This window comes from Myripristis murdjan, chromosome 6 (assembly GCF_902150065.1).
Source record: "Myripristis murdjan chromosome 6, fMyrMur1.1, whole genome shotgun sequence".
Lineage (NCBI taxonomy): Eukaryota > Metazoa > Chordata > Actinopteri > Holocentriformes > Holocentridae > Myripristis > Myripristis murdjan.
This window is the reverse complement of record NC_043985.1, coordinates 1,887,770-1,897,174: the sequence shown is the minus strand read 5'-3', so window position 1 is coordinate 1,897,174 and position 9,405 is coordinate 1,887,770.

Genomic DNA, 9,405 nt, shown 5'->3' with positions numbered 1-9,405 from the left:
AGTGAAGAGTCTGTTAACCCTGAAATGAGGGAAACGCTGAGTTTTCCGTTTCACAAAGGGAGGTGACTCAAAGCAGAGAAAGAGGGGTAACTCTAGCCTGTTTCACAGACGGAGGGAACTCAAAGCAGAGAAAGAGGGGTAACTCTAGCCTGTTTCACAGACGGAGGGAACTGAAGCTCTCGGTCAGTTACCGCAGTAACAGACTCCATGAAACTAACCTGGTTGGGACCAGGTTTTTCTCATGAAACCTCGAGTTTCTCTCTGTGTCCGCCCTCTTTCAGCCACACACGGTATTTAACTTCCTCATTCATTCAGTCAGCAGGCGAGTTTTGGCGTGGCGTACTATTAGTTCTGCCGTCTCATTTTAAAAAAAAAAATAATAAAAAAACAGTCAGTAGGCCTTTATTAGAAGTCCATTAGCAGTTAGGTGGCGACATTTTTTCACAAACATGGCATGTCCTTTCGACAACGATCCCGTGGATGAAGGTGCAGTGTTACTATGCAGAGAATTAAATATTCGTCGGGAGATGGTTATAAGACCGCGCATAGATGTTTATGCCGAGGTCTTACCTGTTTGAACAATGTTTTTATATTTCATCTTAAGCTGCTGCCAAATGCGCTTCTCCCCCACGGGATTGCACCTAAATGAAATAAATTAATAGGCTACCATTCACGCAGTTTTCCCAGTTTATTATTTTGATTGCAACAGACTACATTTAAACTTACACATTGACCCGAGCAGCAGTGTTCTCCCACGCCGTCTCCCTCTCCTTTGCCGCTGTAGCGGTGTTGCACTTTTTAAAAAAAAAACACATGTTCAAACTGCATGCATTAAGAATGTATTATGAATGCATTAAGATTTCCAATTCAACTGGGGTGAAAAACGCAGCCCGATGCTTCCCCGTTGCCATTGTGACTCGTCAAATCGGGGCTCCATTGACGCTGTCTTTTTACAGCTGTGGTGCACGCGCTTAACTCCAGATGAAACTACTTGGAGTTGATCAAACTAACTCAAATCAGCTGTTCTGGAACCGAAAACTCAGAGTTTCCTATCTCAGAGTAGATCAACTCAGAGTTCGGGGTAAGACTCTGAGTTTGTTGAACCTGCTTCGTGAAACAGACCCCAGGAAGCATGTTTTATTTTTGACAAATTTGTGATTGAGGAATGTTTAAGCCATGCTTAAGTTGATAAAATAAATTAAACATTACCAGCACTTTCTGTGATGTAGCTTGCTTCTAGTATGCCTGTTTATCATAGGATATCTTTAAAATTGGTCTTTTTCATTCAGTAGTAGCCTAGTAACAGGGTGTGGGAGAAGAATCACCTTTTTCCAGTTCCTGCATATTTCGCATCTTTTCTCATATTTCACAATTATTCGCATACTTCGCAATTTCACCGCATAAATGACATAAAACCCCGCATATTCATTCATTTTCTAAACCGCTTATCCTCACTAGGGTCGCGGGGGGGGGGGTGCTGGAGCCAATCCCAGCGCACATAGGGTGAAGGCAAGGAAACACAGGGCAGACAGACAAACACTGACATTCACACACACAATCACACCTAGGGGCAATTTAGCTTCTCCAGTTCACCTAACCTGCATGTCTTTGGACGGTGGGAGGAAACCGGAGTGCCCAAAGGAAACCCACGCAGACACGGGGAGAACATGCAAACTCCACACAGAAAAGACCTTGGGTGGATATCGAACCCAGGACCTTCTCACTGTGAGGCGACAGTGCTAACCACTGCACCATCGTGCCACCCAAAACCCCACATATTTAATTGCATAATCAAGGATTTTAGCCCCGCGGAATCAAGGATTTTAGTCCGCATAATCAAGGATTTTTGGCCGCGTGTTTCTGGAGGGTCTATTCAGTTGTATCTTAAAAACGTTCAAAGGACTAAATTTGGACCGCCACCTGAAGTGGAGGTCTGGGGTGAGTAAGCAAAAAAAAATGCAAAAACAAAAAATAATGAAAATTACCAAAATAAATAAATAAATAAAAATAATAATAAAAAAATACAAGAAAATTTTCACTAAAAACCCGAAACAACAAAACAAGAAAACGTCTCTTGTGTTTAAGAGTTTGCGAAAAACATTTAAATTAAAGTGAAATTAAACTATTAATTAAACCATTATCTTGCTCAGAATCCAACAAAAAAGTTTGTTCCAAAATCATGGGAAAAGAGGTTTAAGAATTAAGAATCCTTTATTGTCACTGTTAACACTGTCACCAACATTACTGTGAAAGTCAGTTTAGCAGCTCTACAGGCAGCGAAAAGGGCACTCAAAGACGGACAATAGGAAACAGTGAATATAAATAAAAACAATGTAACACAGTACAGTAGTAAATAAAAACAGTGTAACAACCATATGTACAGTAGTAAACAATATGTACAGTATTATCAAAAATAGAGAGCATGAGTGTGGAGGAGGTGCGATCTCCCATCCTGACGCGCTGGGGTCTGTTTCTGAGGAAGTCCAATATCCACGCACACAGTGAACTGCCTAAGCCCAAGTTGCTCAGTTTCATTACCAGTTTTGGGGGGATGACTGTATTAAATGCTGAGCTGAAGTCCACAAACAGCATCCTCACGTAGGTGTTACTCCGGTCCAGGTGAGTGAGGACTGTGTGGAACGCCGTTATGACAGCATCATCTGTCGACCTGTTTGCTCGGTACGCAAACTGATGTTGATCAAGGTCAGCAGGGATGGCAGACTTGATGAAGGGGAGGATAAGTCTCTCAAAACATTTAGTGATGATGGGGGTGAGAGCAACTAGGTGATAGTCGTTCAGGCAGGTCACTGTATTCCTCTTTGGTATCGGAACGATGGTGGCTGATTTAAGGCAGGTGGGAACCATGGCCTGTTGCAGCGAGAGGTTGAAGATGGCGCTGAATACCTCTGCTAGCTGGTCCGTGCAGGCCTTGAGTACCCGCCTGGGGACGCCATCTGGGCCAGGTGCTTTCCTCACGTCGACTCTGCGCAGGGTGGCTCTGACCTGATGTGGCTGCAGCAGGTCATTGTTCACTTGGTGGAGCAGGAAGGGTGTCTGGGTTACTGTTTTGATGGTCGAAACAGGCAAAGAACTGGTTCAGTGTGTCTGGGAGGGTGCTGTCTGATGATATTGTGGCTGTGGTGTTGTTATTGTAGCCAGTCAGTGACTACGTTTACATGCACACCATATTCCGATTCAGGTCAATATTCTGGTTAAGGTCATTTTCCGAATAAGGTGTTTATATGCACTGCGGCAACAGGAATATTCCGTTTACATGTTACTTGGCATATTCCTGTGTTTCGGTGTATTCCAGTCTCTTATGTAATGCGACACTCGGCCGCAGGGGGCAGCAGTACTGGCGTCTGGTCTGCCGGAAATACAGAAGAAGAAGAAGAAGCTGTCGCTATTTCTGTGTTTTCTCCCATCGATATACTTCATGATATTTAAGTCTTTCATTGGCTGAAGGCACACTGCAGTCTCCTCCTCAATCCAAAAATACTGGCTCTTGCTGCTTTTCGCCAAGCCGTTCGCAATGTTGTTCTCCCCGCTTGCAGTAACCATAGCAACAGAGACGCCCCAGGATTCCTTGTGAATCGAGCATGCGCAGACATAACTGAATATTCCGGTACGGGGAATTTTCCGATTAAGGTGTTTACATGCCTCAATATTCTGGTTAAAACAGGCATATACCAGGGGTCTTATTCGGAATTATCTTCAACCGGAATATGACTTTAATCGGGTTTGGTACGTGTTTACATGACTTGTGCGCAACCGGAATATTGAGGATATTCTGAATAATACAGGAATATGGTGTGCATTAAACGTGTTCAGCGTCTTAATCCCCTGCCACATGCCTCTGGAGTTGTTGCTGTTGAAGTGGGCCTCTATGCACTGCTGGTAACAGCACTTGGCCTTTTTAATTCCCTTCCGCAGATTCTTCCATGCTTCCTTGTTGCTTTGTGGATCCCCCGATCTAAAAACAGCATCGCGTGCCTTTAGCAGGGTCTTCACTTCGCTGTTTGGCCTCGGTTTCTGGTTGGGGAACACTTTAACAGTTCTAGTCTGGCACATTCTCAGTACAAAAGCTGATGTAGTCCAGTACTGCAGATGTGTATCCGTCCAGGTCTGTCCCCTCTGCAAAAACCCCGCAGTCTGTGACATCAAAGCAGTCTTGCAGGACTAAGGTGGTTTCCTCTATCCGGACTTTGACTGTCTTTGTAGTAATTTTTTGTCTGCAGATCAGTGGTTTGTACACAGGGATGACGGAGAGGGACAGGTGGTCGGAGAGACCCAGATGAGGCAAAGGGCTGGCTTTATAAGCATTGGAGATGTTGCAGTACACCTGGTCTAAAATGTTCTTCTCTCTAGTGGAGAAGTTCACATATTTATGGAATTTGGGCAGGACAGACTTTAGGTTGGCGTGGTTAAAATCTCCTGCTACTATAATTACACTGTCTGCTTGCGCACCTGCATTGATAACAGAAAACTGATGTTTTTTGGGGGGTTTTTTTGCGCTCTTGCCGCCCCCCACGTGACATGAAACAATGCCGCCCCGGGCGGCTGCCCGCTTCACCCATGCCTAAAACCCCTACTGCCTGCACAAAATGGATTCTTGGATATGAAGGACTGAAGGCTGCTCATCTGGGCATGTCTTCGGACATCCTTGTTGTGTCTTGTCGTTGTCACGCTAGTATGATGTATGTGGTCTGGAAATGTGACCTTGAGTTGGGACACAGCTTCTATCCTCTCACAGGGAAACTGAATTGGATGGGCTGTTGATGGCTTGTGACAGTGAACAAACATTATGATGTTAAGATATTTAGCTGTCAGTGTTGTGGAACAAAAATTCCCCACCCAGAGGAATTTCAAGAACATGCCTTACACCTATGATGGCTGAATAGCCACATTTTCACAGCAAAAAATCAAATACCAAATACTTACCTTATTCCAGTGTTTGCCATTGTGACAGACCTGTATCCAGAAAGAAATGGCGACTGCGAAAATGTTTTAAGCCTATCTATCTATCTATCTATCTATCTATCTATCTATCTATCTGCCTGTTTGTCTGTCTGCCTGTCTGCCTGTGTGTCTCTGTCTGTAAAGATAGATAGATAGATAGACAGACAGACAGACAGACAGTAACGTACGGTGGGGTCCTTGGCATGGCCAAGGGTCAATTAACACAGCAGAACTCAAATTGCATAGTGCATGCTTATGAAATATCTATTATACAACACGTAGATCCGACCGAGCAATCTGATTGGTCAATCAGACGTTTAGAATGTGCTCAAATGAGCATGACAGCGCAGGTAGCCTCAAATGAAAAATACCTCATTTCTGAAAATACTACTCTGCCTATATCTTATTGCCCGAGTCTGTGTGGTTTCCATGGCAACATGAAACGTTTCACTGAAACCCGCATCAAAAGTCACTGTCAACTTTGTTCGCCTGCATAATGGACCGTTTTGTTGTCAATTTTGATGTATTTGGCGACCAAAGGGAGAGGGAGAGAGAGAGAGACAAAGAGAGAGAGAGAGAGAGCAGAAGGAGCAGAAGGACCAAAACACCTTAGCTAGCCAAGCTCCCAGTCAGTGCTCTCTGTAGCAAAGTAGATAAACATAACCTACCTCCTGCCTGGAAGCTAGCAGGTCAGGTCAGGGTATGAAGAAGCTCTATAATCCCACCTCCAGCTTCATTATCTTTTCAGGCATTTTATAGCTAACGTTAGACATAGTGTAGCTTTGTGATGTCTGGAGCTACTAGCTAGCTAGCAGACAGAAAACTAAAGGTAGTCCAGAGCGCCAGCCGACTTCAGATGTTAATTCCCTGCCTCTTTAGGGCTCACTCACAGCTAAACCGGGGTTGGGAATGTGTCCACAAATAACAAAATAATTCCACTGGTGAAACTGCTCCACCAACGTTCCTGCTCCCTTTAGAACAACCTTTCTCATCATCTCTGTAGTCTAAACCAACACCCCCCTCTAGTGGTAGGATATGCAGCATAACTAGCACTTAGTTGCGATTCCTGTTACGCCACTAGGTGGCACTATAAGTTTACTTTTCACTATAGGTTGTTGCAGCGTTATCTCCATATAATTCTGTGTGAGGAATAAACACAAAGTAAATAAAGCTGTAAGCATTATCCAGACTGATTATTCTCAGACTTAAGCAAACACTATATAGAACATGCAAAATAGACCAGGTTGAACACTATAAATTACCATTAACATCCCTTAAGCCTTCTTAGTTGCTGCTGCTGCTGTTTGAACAGGTCACACTTGTAAATGAGCCCCCTGATTTTATCTAAATAAAGGCTTAATAAATCAAATATAATAAAATTGTTAATTGTTTTAACATACCATAAATAACAACCTCTCAAACGTGTTTTAACACAACATACATCCATAATAAACATTAAACATAAAATAACACTAAAGTCAGTCATAACTGCTTCAAAGTGCATAAAAGGGCATCACATCCCTGCTGTTGTGCAACCACTGTAGGTCTGCATTGAAAGAGGATGTGGACAATTGGACAATTCATCCCAAATGCAACACAGGTGATAATATCCTCCAATTTTCACTGGAAAACCACTGTAGTCATATCTCTACAGTAAAGTGAGTCAAAAGTAACAATGAATAAAACTATATGCAGTGGGTTCTGTGGAGATATTATCTCCACAGAGATGTACTATTTAGGCCCCATTAACCCTATGACATACGAGTTGGGCTTTGCACCTAGTAGTTGGTGAGCAACCTGCACTCATGCATTCCTGGACACTGAACTATCCAAGCCTGTATGAAAGACTTTTTTGGTATGAAGATAGACAGGTAAACACTGTACACAAGATGCATAGACAGACATGTTACCAAACATGTTATAGGTGAACAGTCAGTAAAAAAGAACACTAACAGGAGGTGTCCTCACCTGGAAGAGCAGCACACCATGCGGCAGTGACCTGTTGTGTCTGTTGAGAGAGAGAGAGACAGAGAGGCAGAGCGAGAGAAACAGTGAGGTTGAGTTTTTAAAAAGGCTGGCAGAGAAAATGAAATAGCCAAAAGGCTACTCACCATTAGTAGAGCAGCAGGCGGCGCTTCTGGGCTGAGTGGAATCTTCTCAAAACAATCTCCCTCCACTCATTCCTGAATTTCTTCGTCAAGTCCTTCTCAAAGGCCAAAAGAATCAAATTGGCCTTGCGTCGGTGAAGCATACAGAGGCGATGCTCTGTGAAGATGTTCTTGAGGGTAAAGAACGAATTCTCACAGAGTGCTGTGCTGGCTCCGAAGGTCAATTCATGCTTGAATGCTGTGATCACAGTTGGCATAGCTTCCAGTGGCCTCGGAAACTGTTGGAGCACCTATAGGGTTGGGCGATATTGTTGAAATCAACATCACTATCACAAGGATTTTTCTAAATTATATATATCACATGGTTCTCTGACATACCTCACTATGAATTTAAAATAGTTTGAAATATTAACACAATATGATTCCACTGAAACAGGAGATTTGCCCAGCCCTAATCACCTGTTTGATTGTCCACTTCTCCCCATCTGGTGGAGATGATTCCTTCATCTGCGAGCTGAGGAACTGGCGGGCGACCACGTATTCAGAATCCACAGAGGGCGTCTTTGTGAGGTTGAGTAACGGCTCCACCTTACTGACATCCAAGAATGTGGACTGCTCAGGATCCATGGAGTTGAGTGCTGCCATCAGCTCAATGTTGCGCTCCCCAAAGCGATTCTTCATTTCCTCGCACACTGTGTCAGTGCAACTAAAATAAATCCTGGGTAGCTCTGTTTCGTCATTGCGATCTTCCTCTGTGATGACTTCTTTGACGACATAGCAAGCAAGGGCAGGATTCTGTGTGCGTTTTTGCTTTGCTGGCCTTGTGGGACTGTCGCGAAGCGGCAGGACTGCCAGGAACTCTGTCTCGGTGCAGAGATTCTTGACACAGGTGATGGCGGTGTTGATGAGTTGGACACATACAATAGAATAAAACGCCTTTTTTGTCACTGTACAGAATACAACATGATTAAAGCTAGAATTATGCTTCAACATCGAGTCAGCGCATAGGTTATGCCATAGGCTACGTTGCTCCGTCATACCCTACACCATAGCTTGACGCTATAATGTTGACTCGACGCAGAAGCATGTATCAAGCTTGAGAGTGCTATGCCTGATCAGTACATTACAAGACAAAGGGAAATGAAAAAAAAAATTGAAACACGGAAATTAAACAAAACAACCTCAGCAAAACAAACAACCAAAGCCAACGACATAGGTTCTAAAATAATGAGTAAAATAAATAAATCAAATTTAATTTTGCCTTGGGATAGGTGTACTTGTAATTATTGCACTAGAATAACAATAAATGTAAACTTTCTTCACCTGTAACCAGATCCATGTCTTCGCGCTGCAAACTCGTGTTGGCAGGGATGAGATAGGAAAGGATCTTGTGCACCATTTCAGTGATGAACTTGAAACTGGGCTCAGACATGCTCTGCAGCAATCCCGTCGCTTCAACGCGCACATCTGCTCCAAATGTCCGGTTGCTGTTGACCTCTTGGAGCATTGTGGATAGATCATCCATGGATCGCAGAACAACTGAGACTGTAGTATAGAGAAGAGACACTAAGGGCCCTATCTTGCGCCAGACTCCTTAAACCCGCTATTTGCGGATTTAGGATTTAGGAAGAGGCGTTCCCCCGTAAAAGTTGCTATCTTGTGCACCTCCCGCTATCCGCAAAACACCTCCGCTACCCGCTATATTATGCATAGGCGTGTTTTGGGCGTTACGCCAGTTAAACCAATCAGTGTGCCAGGTGCCATTGCCTTTAAGGGCAGGATGCGCTATCCTAAATCCTAAATCCTAAACCCGCGATGGAGAGAGGGAGGTAGATTTTCTCAGGGGTTCTACTGAGGCTAAAACAAGTTAGCTTTATATACATATTATATATTATATTATAGGCGAGTTTATTCGGGAGGTGGAGCCACATGTGTCCAAGTGGATGTGTCACAAGGTTGTACTGATTGAGTAAAATCCCCGGGCCACACCACACACACACAAGAGGCAGAGGTGGAACTATGTGTAAACTAATTTATTGACGAGGTAGATTGGGCAAATAAAATATTAAAAATAAAAATATAGCACAGCTGCTGGCTTATGATAAAACAATAAAACGTGCTGGCGTAAGTGTCCAATTAAAACAGTCTTTCCTCTAAACAGTCTCTATGAGTAATATACTCAGTCCATTCCGGCGGCGTCCCGGTATCAGTCCGACCGTGTGTGTGGCGAGGCTCCGTCGGGGCGCGCATTGAAGCCGCCTGGGCGCGCTCTCCTAACAGCCCAAACTTTATAGCGGATAGTGGGTGGTCAGGACCACCCGCTATCCGCTTTCCCTAA